Source organism: Mauremys reevesii, linkage group 7 (genome assembly GCF_016161935.1).
Source record: "Mauremys reevesii isolate NIE-2019 linkage group 7, ASM1616193v1, whole genome shotgun sequence".
Classification (NCBI taxonomy): Eukaryota; Metazoa; Chordata; order Testudines; family Geoemydidae; genus Mauremys; species Mauremys reevesii.
Genome location: NC_052629.1, coordinates 87,759,837 through 87,771,551, shown reverse-complemented (window position 1 = coordinate 87,771,551; position 11,715 = coordinate 87,759,837). Strand labels below are relative to the sequence as shown.

Genomic DNA, 11,715 nt, shown 5'->3' with positions numbered 1-11,715 from the left:
GTCCAAAGAAGGGCCACTAGAATGATCCGAGGAATGGAAGGCCTTTCGTATGAAAGGAGACTTGAGGAGCTCGGTTTGTTTTCCTTAACCAAAAGAAGGATAAGAGGAGATATGATTACACTCTTTAAATATATCAGAGGGATAAATACCAGGGAAGGAGAAGAATTATTTCAGCTCAGTGCTAATGTGGACACGAGGACGAACGGATATAAACTGTCAGTCAGGAAATTCAGGCTTGAAATTAGACGAAGGTTTCTAACCATCAGGGGAGTGCAATACTGGAACAGTCTACCGAGGGAAACAGTGGGGGCGAAGGACCTCCATGACTTTAAGATTAAGCTAGATAAGTTTATGGAGGGGATGGTATGATAGGATAACGGGCTTAGTCAATAGGTCAATTATGTGCCTGGTATGATATAACCTTTTCCAGAGGGTTTGGCTGGAGAGTCTTGCCCGCATGCTCGGGGTTCAGCTGACCGCCATATTTGGGGTCGGGAAGGAATTTTCCTCCAGGGAAGATTGGCAATGGCCCTGGAGGTTTTTCGCCTTCCTCCGAAGCATGGGGCAGGGGTCACTTGCTAAGGAGTGGGTGGATCGGCTTATGTGGCCTGCATCTTGCAGGAGGTCAGACTAGATGATCATAATGGTCCCTTCTGATCTTGAATTCTATGATTCTATGATTCTATGAGAATTAGAGCGGCGCCGGCATGCTCAGCGGAGGAGGCGGAGCGGAGGTGAGCTGGGGTGGGGTCCCTGGGCGGGGTTAGCTGCCGCAGAGTGGGGGGTAGCTGCCGGGGGGACTCCCCGGGTGACAGTCTGGGTTAGCTGTTGCAGTGGGCAGGGTTAGCTGCTGTGTGTGTGTGGGTGTCTTCTGGTGGGAGGGGCAGGTGGGTGTGGTTTCTGCCGTGGAGGGGCTCCTCTGGTGGGAGGAGTGAGTGGGCATGGTTAGCTGCCACGGGGGGTGGGGTGGCGGGCAGGGTTAGCTGGGGGGGTGGGTGACGCAAGGTGGAATTTTCGCCTAGGGTGCAAAACTTCCTTGCACCGGCCCTGGGTGCACTCTCAGGAATCACCTGTGGGAAACAATGCCAAAGACTTCACTAGATACCGTCAGGGGATGAACAACAAGGAAGATCTATATTCCTTTTATTCTATTTTCTGATCCATAAAATATCTGTTGAGGATTCCCTCAAAGTCATACAGACTAAGAAAAGTGATAGACAATCTCCAGCTGAGCGTAAGCCTAAAGATTCAGTTAACATTGCTGTCATTCAGCATAGCAGTTTTTGGACTATGCATAAACACATTGTCACAGTGGGATCAGTGCATATGTGCACATATGCTCTGGACACACTTTCAAAACTAGATTTGACAGACTTTAGTCTCCTGGTAAAGCCACTACAGCTGAAGCTGCCAGTTTACAAAAAGCAGCCACAGACATATGCTAGCAACCAGCAGGGTTACAAGGCCAGAATGTTTCAATATGAGCCAGAAATGTCCAGTAAATGTATATTGTCATGTTTCCGTATGGACCAGAAATGCCTTAATGGACATTAATTCGTGTAACTGGAGAAAGTATCAGTGAAAACAGAAATAAATAGTGCTGATTTTTTTGTTCAAAGCCAAGAATGGATAAGAAACACAATGTGACAGTGAGCTGGTAGGAATTTCATACTGAAAATTATCAGAAGTTCTGCTCAGCCCTTTATCTGTGCTGCTGCTTGTTTGAAAGGATAGTGAAAATACACTCCAGAGACACACATTGGCAACATATCTGGACGCAACATTGCAGGTGGTGAATGGGTACCATAACAAAAGGATGCTAAATGGTATTATGAAAGGGAAAATTACCATGATTACACATATATCATGCAGTGTACTCTACTGCTGAAATTAATGAGACACAGAAAACATACAAGGACAAATATTAAGGACCAAAAGTACTGTATCTACATAAAGTGTTTAGTGATTATATCTTATACTGCATACAAGTGAAACAGACAATGCTCCAAAAAATATATATTAAGTTAGTTAAGCCTCAGCCACCTGCAGAAAATATAACTTTTTCCTTAGTTAATAGGAGGCACACAAATGAACGGAGTCATTGCAGACAAACAAAAACACTGGCTTGGATGGAAAAGTGTATGTGTTGGAACAAATCCATTACAAAAATGAGACATCCACCCCCAGACTGTTTTCTCTGCTGAAGAAAGGCAGAGCTATCTACAAGAAATGTTGAAAAACAAACATGACAAGAATATAAAAACATATTTCCAGAAAAATTGCCCCTGAACCATTTCTCACTCCAGGCTCAAAATGCCAGAGAAAACCCCTCTCCTACTTGCCTGACTCACACCATCAATCTCATCATGTAGAAAAGGTGAGCAGGATTTGTTCCCAGAAGCGACTGAGGTTTTAATTGCTGATATATAACACCCTACTGAATTTCCATGAACAGACGCCAATCTGTTTTCAGTGCTTTAGCTCAGTAATTGCCACCAGGCTATGCAACAGACAACTAGCGGTGTTGATTTTTGTCATGATTTGTACCAATTTGCATCTTCATTAAGTATAATAAAATGCAAAGATGCAAGCTAAACATTGGTCTTCATTTCCCTGTCTGTGGTTCACTGTCAGGATGGGGAGATAGAGACAAGCAAGCAGCCCAGGAGATAATATAATATAATATAATATAATATAATATAATATAATATACATGATGGCTTGAGTGAACCAACAAAACCCAATCCATCTTATAAAGGCCAAATGTTTATCCCCCCCACAAAGCCTGAGAGAATAGGTTTCACACAGGGGACTTTTATGAGTGTTGGAAGAGCTTCATCTGGGTAGCAGCGGACAGCATACCAGGGCAGTCACCCCCACTCCTCTACAGGGTTTGGCCCATGGATCCACATAATTTGTAAACCCATTGCTGTTCCCTGTGCCCACTGCTCTACGTCCCCTCCTCACCCCCAGATAAAACCATCCTCCCATGGCCTTTCAGAGAGAGACGCTACTGAGCATTCCATGTGTGCACCAAAGCAAAGACTCTGCAGCCTGGCTCCTATCTCACACACAGAAGAACTGATCTGATTCTGCTGCCTTTCAGGCCCTGTCCACCTGCAAGGAACAGGCAGCTGTGCCTAAATGTTTATTTGGACTTTTTCCCTGTTAGAAATGATATCTTTCATTAGTGACTCCTGGATGGGCAGCATTTTCCTGCCACCGCTCCTGCAAGTGACCTGTTATCAGACAGTATTTAATAATATAGACCGTCCAAAAATAAACTGGACAGATGCTGTTTAAATTTGGCCACACTTTCTACCTTTAGATTTTACTAAAGACAGTTTATGACTAAGATGCTGAATTTAGCAGCTCACAGATCTTGCATGTAGCTCTGTAACATGTAGTCGAGTAGTTTGGAACTTAAAGCTGACCTGCCACAAAAGATTTGAAATCTTGTTGAAAAAAGCACCAAGAAATGGTAGGCAGTAGCAAACCAATAGCCACTCTAGCCCCTACTCTGTAGTATTTCCTCAAGCTGGCATTTTGAGCTCCCTCTGGTGACTCTGGAAGGGCAGGGAGCCAACAAACGTTTTCCAGAACTGAACTTGTTTCTTGTGACATCAGCAATGGCACTGGTATAACTGAACCCGGGTGGCTTCCACCGCTGTGCTGGAGAAATAAGTAACGTATGCATGAATGAATGCATGCCTGCAGGAATCGAGCTCATTACCAATCTTACGGAGAAACACAATTTATTTCATGTTGACAGCCATACAGGAAACACAGGGCAGCAGAGAGTGGACATGTTACAGAGAACAGCAAGAACCACACTCTTAACTGTGCATCCCTACCAGCTGACTTAATGAGATTTCCTTTTCTGAGGTTGCTGACGAGTTACGAGAAAGCATACAACACAGGGGGCCACGTTCTCTTCTGATGTAAATTGGGGTTGGCTCTTCTGAAGTTATTGGTTTAACCCAAGTTCAAGATTTGGCTCAGAGTGGGTCTTTATTTTATTTATTTATTTATTTTTGTATTCTTACTACAAAATCTGTCCCAACATTCACATTTTCAGAGTAGGACAAAGGAATGAACAATTAATGAAGCCCAGTAAGGGAAAATGTGCGATTAAGCAAAGAGAGGTCCACAGCATCTGTATTTGCTGTTCTGTAAATGACAAGATCATATGCGTCATCTGTACATGATCAGTATTTCCTGATGCACAAAATTAGAGAAGAACCAACCTACAAAAGTTCCATATGCTTAGAGCTCTACCAAATTCACAGTCCCTGTCACAGTCATAAGATTTTAAAAATCATAAATTTCATGATTTCATCTATTTAAATCTGAAATTTCTCAGTGTTGTAATTGTAGGAGTCCTGGCCCAAAAAGGAGTTGGGGAGGGGTTGCAAGGTTATTGTAGTGGGGGTGGTGGTACTGCTACCTTTATTTCTGTGCTGTTGCTGGCAGTGGTGCTGCCTTCAGAGCTGGGCAGCTGGAGAGCAGCGGCTGCTGGCCGGGAGCCCATCTCTGAAGGCAGAGTCGCTGCCAGCAGCAGTGTAGAAGTAAGAATGGCATGGTATGGTTGTGATGGGTTGGATCACAGAAAACCCCAGTGGGACTGCCATCTGATGTGCTGAGACTACCTCTGAGCACTTTTTCCCTGCCAGCTCGGGACTCCAGAACCTTGCCTTGTTTGACACGCTTGCCTGCTGCAAACACAGACCCAGGTCTGAACAACGTCCCCCAAATGCTGCAGGCTTAACTGAAAACAGCTAAAAAAGTGTTCCTGTCTCCAGCACTCAGATGCCCAGCTCCCAATGGGGTCCAAACCCCAAATAAATCCGATTTATTCTATATAAAGCTTATACTGGGTAAACTTATAAATTGTTTGCCCTCTATAACACTGATAGAGAGATATGCATAGTTGTTTGCCCTCCCCCCCAGGTATTAATTACTTGCTCTGGGTCAATTAATAAGTAAAAGTAGGATTTAAGTGGTTCCAAGTAATAACAGATAGAACAAAGTGAGAAGAACAGGTGTACTTGTGGCACCTTAGAGAATATTTGCTAGTCTCTAAGGTGCCACAAGTACTCCTGTTCGTTTTGCGGATACAGACTAACACGGCTGCTACTCTGAGAACAAAGTGAATGACCAAGCAAAATAAAATAAAACACACAAGTCTAAACCTAATACAGTAAGAAAGTGATTACAGATGAAAGCTCACCCTCAGAGATGTTCCAATAAGTTTCTTTCACAGACTGGACACCTTCCTAGTCTGGGCACAATCTTTTCCCCTGGTACAGCCATTGTTCCAGCTCAGGTGGTGGCTAGGGGATTTCTCAGGATTGCAGCCCCTTTTGTTCTGTTCCATGCCCTTATATAGCTTTTGCATAAGGTGGGAATCCTTTGTCCCTCTCTGGGTTCCCACCCCTCATTCTAAATGGAAAAGCACCAGATTAAAGATGTATTCCACTTCAGGTGACATGATCACATGTCACTGTAAGACTCCAAGCCTTCATGCCTCCCAGCCTGACTTACAGGAAGGCCTGCTTGCAAACAGAGCCATCCACAGTCAATTGTCCTGCTTGATGGGAGCCATCAAGATTCCAAACCACCATTAATGGCCCACACTTTGCATAATTACAATAATTACAATAGGCCCTCAGAGTTATATTTCATATTTCAGCAAAGAGTGCACCCACGAAAGCTCATGCTCCAATACGTCTGTTAGTCTATAAGGTGCCACTGCTGCTTTTACAGATCCAGACTAACACGGCTACCCCTCTGATACTTGATTTCATATTTCTAGTTTCAAATACAAGAGTGATACATACATACAAATAGGATGACCACACACTCAATAGATTATAAGCTTTGTAATGAGACCTTTTGCATGAATCATATTCAAGTTATATTATATTCACACTCATTAGCATATTTTCATAAAATCATATAGAGAGCAACGTCACAATGGTATTGCCATCCTTACTTCTGCACTGCTGCCTGCAGAGTTGGGCCCTCAGTCAGCAGCCGCCAGTCTCCGGCCTCCCAGCTCTGAAGGCAGCAGCACAGAAGTAAGGGTGGCATGGTATGGTATTGCCGCCCTTACTTCTAGGCTGCTGCTGCTGGTGGTGCCACCTTCATAGACTCATAGACTTTAAGGTCAGAAGGGACCATTATGATCATCTAGTCTGACCTCCTGCACAACGCAGGCCACAGAATCTCACCCACCCACTCCTGTAACAAACCCCTAACCTGTGTCTGAGTTATTGAAGTCCTCACATTGTGGTTTAAAGACCACAAGGTGTAGAGAATCCTTCAGCAAATGACCCATGCCCCACACTGCAGAGGAAGGCGAAAACCTCCAGGGCCTCTGCCAATCTGCCCTGGAGGAAAATTCATTCCCGACTCCAAATAGGGCAATCAGCTAAACCCTGAGCATGTGGGCAAGACTCACCAGCCAGCACCCAGGAAAAAATTATCTGTAATAACTCAGATCCCACCCCATCTAACATCCCATCACAGAGCATTGGGCATATTTACCTGCTACAATCAAAGATCAATTATTTGCCAAAATTAGGCTATCCCATCATACCATCCCCTCCATAAACTTATCAAGCTTAGTCTTGAAGCCAGATATGTCTTTTGCCCCCACTACTCCCCTTGGAAGGCTGTTCCAGAACTTCACTCCTCTAATGGTTAGAAACCTTTGTCTAATTTCAGGTCTAAACTTCCTAATGTCCAGTTTATATCCATTTGTTCTTGTGTCCACATTGGTACTAGGCTCAAATAATTCCTCTCCCTCCCTGATATTTATCCCTCTGATATATTTATGAAGAGCAATCATATCCCCACTTCAGCCTTCTTTTGGTTAGGCTAAACAAGCCAAGCTCTTCGAGTCTCCTTTCATATGACAGGTTTTCCATTCCTCGGATCATCCTAGTAGCCCTTCTCTGTACCTGTTCCAGTTTGAATTCATCCTTCTTAAACATGAGAGACCAGAACTGCACACAATATTCCAGATAAGGTCTCACCAGTGCCTTGTATAACGGTACTAACATCTCCTTATCTTTACTGGAAATACGTCGCCTGATGCATCCCAAGACCGCATTAGCTTTTTTAATGGCCATATCACATTGGTGGCTCATAGTCATCCTGTGATCAGCCAATACTCCGAGGTCCTTCTCTCTCCTTCAGAGCTGGGCGCCCGGCCAACAGCTGCCACTCTGTGGCTGCCCAGCTCTTAAGTCAATGTAGAAGTAAGGGTGGCAATACTGCAACCCCCATAAAATAACCTTGTGACCGCCCTGCAACTCCCTTTTGGTCAGGACCCTCAATTTGAGAAATGCTGATCTCTCCCCTGAAATCTGTATGGTATAGGGTAAATGCACACTAAAGACCAGATTTCATGGAGGAAGACCAGATTTCACAGTCCGTGAGGCGTTTTTCATGGCTGTGAATTTTATAGGGCCCTATATATGCTGTAAAGTACCTCCAAATAACTGGCCTATTCTGTGGCACATAAAAATTAGGGCCAGAGTCAGCCTGCTTAGCTGCTGTTCATGGAAGTACTTTCCTTGAAGGACAGAAAATGAAATCTAATAATTAACTACAGGGAATTGGGACTTATGATCCTGCCATTTCCAGCTCTGACACTGACTCACTGTGCAAACTTTGCCTTGTCACTTCACCTCTTTATGTCTGTAAAATTAGGATAATACCTCACATGACCGTTATGAGGCTTAAAGTTTATGGAGAGTTAAAAGGTGCTACAGAATCACCAAGTTTTATGTCATAAAATAGCCCACTGCATTATACTTGTTTCTCCCTAGGATGTGACCCTACACTGGTGAAGTCCATTGGAGCTTTATTATTGACTTCAGTGGGTGCAAGATTAGCCCCTAAAGTAGTGCACTGCTTCCATCTGACAAGTGACTATTAATTTTGAAATCTGTGTAAGTGGTGTCCATTAGTATTCCATGCAAGGGATAAGATCAAGGTTGAACGTCTTTCTACATGCACCAGTAAGAGTCATTTTCTACTGATCATACGTTGGAGTTGCACCACAAAGATGTCGGGAACAAAGCTGGTGACCGACCAGTGCTAAACATGGCAATATTTGGAAGTGTATTTTTGCTCAAACTCTCCAGTTAGACTCCATTCAGAAATGTTTATCTTTTTCATAACAAATCCCCATGCAACATTTGCAAGGCACCAAAAGAATCTTTTTCTATTTAAATTATGAAGTTGATAGCCTGCATTCTGTCAGAAATTAGGTGACTAATTTTGGAAGGAAGAATTTGAAAGGGAAAAAATAAAGGAATTTAAGCAAAGATTCATTCTATGGGGAGGATTGCTTTTAGGGACTGTGCATTCTCCCAGCTAACTAGAAAGAGACAAGACAAATGTGAAAAGGCAAGTGTTTAATCCAGCCTTGTCTCATTTTGACTAGACCAGCTGAAATAGTCTCACAATAGTTTTATACAAGTAGTGCAAATGTTCTTACAACATCATAGTGTTTCTTGAGCAATGAACTGCTAAAGTTACCTTTAAAAAAAATTCACAATTTATAGCTATTACCAGTGAGAAATCAAAGTGCCTGAACATATGAACAGCTATATTTGATTTACAAACATCTTCTTCTCATGACAAGCTTAAATATTAAGGGGGACATCCTGAATTCTGCATGACACTGCAGAGGCACCAAGCAGACAGTTAGCCCATGGATTTGGACACCTGAGGTTTCCATATCTGGGGAGGAAACTGCAGGCAGCACAGGACCACAGCAACCACTCCTACCCCATCTCTTCCCCCCTCCCCTGCAGCTCCTGGTGTAGGTGGTGTTTGCAGTAAAAGGGAGCAAAGCCAGAATGTCAGTATATCCCAGTGATCCCTGGGCATCAAAGCAACTCTTAGCAGCAGTTGGCAGCAGGCACAAAACAGAACAGACCTGAAGCTGTTCTACTTTATGCTGTGTGCCAGCCTCTCTCACCCATCCCGAGCTGCAACGTGCACCTCAGTAACTGGGCCAGTGAGCTACATTCTGATTCTATCTTTGGGTATGTCCAGACTACCCGCCCTATCGGCAGGTAGCGATCGATTTATCGGGGATCGATATATCGCGTCTCATCTAGAAGCGATATATCGATCCCCGAATGCACTCCCCATCAACTCCGGAACTCCACCAGAGTGAGCGGCGGTAGCGGAGTCGACGGGGGAGCCGCGGACATCGATCCCGTGCCGTGAGGACCCGAGGTAAATCGATCTAAGATACTTCGACTTCAGCTACGCTATTCATGTAGCTGAAGTTGCGTATCTTAGATCGACACCCCCCCCCCCCAGTGTAAACCAGCTCTTTGGGAGCCAGAGCTGTAGTGGAAGAAGGTGCAGATGTGTAGCACCCAAATGGTAGCCACTAGAGGCATTCTACTTGTGGAGGGCAATGGCAAGCCAAATGCCTCAGGGGAGAGTGAGGGTCAGTGGTGAGAGTGTGCTCAGATGTAGCAACTACTCTCCCTTTCAAAAAGTGCAGCATTTGGCTTCCACAGCACCTGACTGAGTCCTCAGTGGAGGGGCAGCAGTGGTGAGATTGTTTCTAAACTCCCTGTCAACTCATGCCTCAGCTTGGTTCTTGAGCGCTCAAGGAGCCCCATTCTGGCTGCCTCTTGTTTAGGTGCGTGTGGAGCAGGGGGCAGTGAGAACTGTCCTTGTTTGAAATGCGGTATCTTGTGGTGTGCCCACCACCTAGCTATTAACAACACTGCTCTCTGCTTTGCTTTTCTCCTTTTCTGTGTGGCAAAGATTGATTCTCCCCCAGCCCCTTTATATCTTTACAACAGAGACCAATATACACACCAAAATAATGAATGTGCTTCATTCACTTCCTTGGTATGGTACTAACATTTGTGATGTCAATACATCAATAATTCATTATAGGTGTAATCAATTACAGTTTCTGAAGGTCTTGTGGATGTTCTGGTGACTTCATTACAACGTAGAGGGCCAAAGTGTAGTTATACATTCCCTTGCAGCTACCACTAAAACTTCAGACACATCCCTACATAAAAATCAGTCAGTGTTGCAAGTGCATTTATGGAGTTCAGCTAACACTTCAAAAATAATTATACTTTCTATAGCTTAAAAAAACCCCAAACCTAAATGTCAAGAAGTTTGGTAACAAGGAGTTAAAGAATCCAGACAATTCCAATTGCCCTATCACCCCACCCAAATTACATCATCCGCCCAAATTTAAATTTGTCCCCTCATTAAAAATAGTATATGCACAGGTCAAAACAACAACAAACTATAAATAGAACATGATTACAGTTTTTAATGGAGAAAAAAAGACAGGCTTTCCTTTGTCTCCATCTCTGCATCTCTCCCTTCCCTGTAGCCTCCTTACACCACATCCTTTCTGATGGCCCACACTAGTCCCCCTGTCCACCCCCATCCATGCCCCCTCAGTCCCTTCCATCATCTGCAGCCAGTACTTGTTTTATCTCCTAAACACTAACGTTTGCTAAGAGAAAAAAAATAAGGAGGGGAGGAAATCATTTTGAAAGGTTGTTTTGAAATATAAGCAGACTGTGCCATGAAATCACAGCTTGTCTTGCCTTTTACTGTTTTGGAAAGGGAATGAGTCATTCCTGGGGCATGAATAGCAGAACTGACAGGTAAGAGGGTCAGTGTATGAGTTAGCACCGTAGGTAGTGCAATCAGTGTGACTGACTCTTAGTTGAGAATATCAATTCACTCAGAGATTTTCATTCATAAACATTTAGGCTTTTGGATGACTAAGATGTTGCTGACACAGAAAGGAGGAAAGGCTGGGGCTTTACATCAGCAATCCTGGACTGCTTAAGCTACAGGTATGATTGAATCACATGTTTAAAAAAATGATAAGCTACATCCATGCTAAGTGCTCCTGCAAGTCTTCTAATAGATTTGAATGCTGGAAAGGATGTGGCAATATACGTAAATCTGTATTGCTGTTCTCCTTTCCCTGGAGACAGTGTGCAGAAATATCCCAACACTTTAATGAATACACATTTACAAAGGCTGTGAGTTAGGTGGCCGAACACCAATGGAATTTAGTGGGATTTGGGCAACCGTATCCTTAAGGCTTCTTTGAAAGTCCCACCCCAAAACCTTAGTACGGCACCAGTGAGATGCAAGGAATAGATGGCAGTTACTGCTGTCTGTAATGTTGGTACCTAGACACCATAGTAATAGACACATGATAGAGTGATTCAATAGGAGGTATCGATGAGTGTCATATGACTCATACAAGATTATTCATATTGCAGAAAGAAGACCAGAAATACTTTGGAACCAATGTGCTCATGGATTACAGAGTAGAGGAAGGTGCTGACAGGTTCATTACTGATAATATTTGTAGAGTTTTTTAACCAAAGTCATGTTTGTAGCATTGACAGTGTTCTTTCCTGGATGACACCACCACTAAATAAATAAATAAATAAAGATACAAAATGCAATTTAGAAGTGTCTGAAGATGTAGGAAGCTTGTAGCCCCATGAGGTTTTCACTGCCAGACCTTTTGATGGTTAATCATCTTATCACAGTGTGGCTGAGGGCAACATACCAGGAAAGACAAATTGATCAGCAGGGGAAAAATGAAACTGGAAGTAAGGCTACACGATCCAAAGGCTAGATCCCAGCGGGTGCCTTGAGATCTGTCTCAAATTTATT

General features: G+C 43.6%; 1 long non-coding RNA gene across 1 annotated transcript; it reads left to right on the top strand.

Annotated features, from left to right (window-relative positions):
* Positions 1-692: 692 nt before the first annotated feature.
* On the top strand, positions 693-11,501 carry LOC120409118. The gene is made up of 3 exons (XR_005601132.1): positions 693-734; positions 10,788-10,874; positions 11,313-11,501. It is a non-coding gene; the product is annotated as an uncharacterized LOC120409118 (long non-coding RNA).
* Positions 11,502-11,715: the final 214 nt, after the last annotated feature.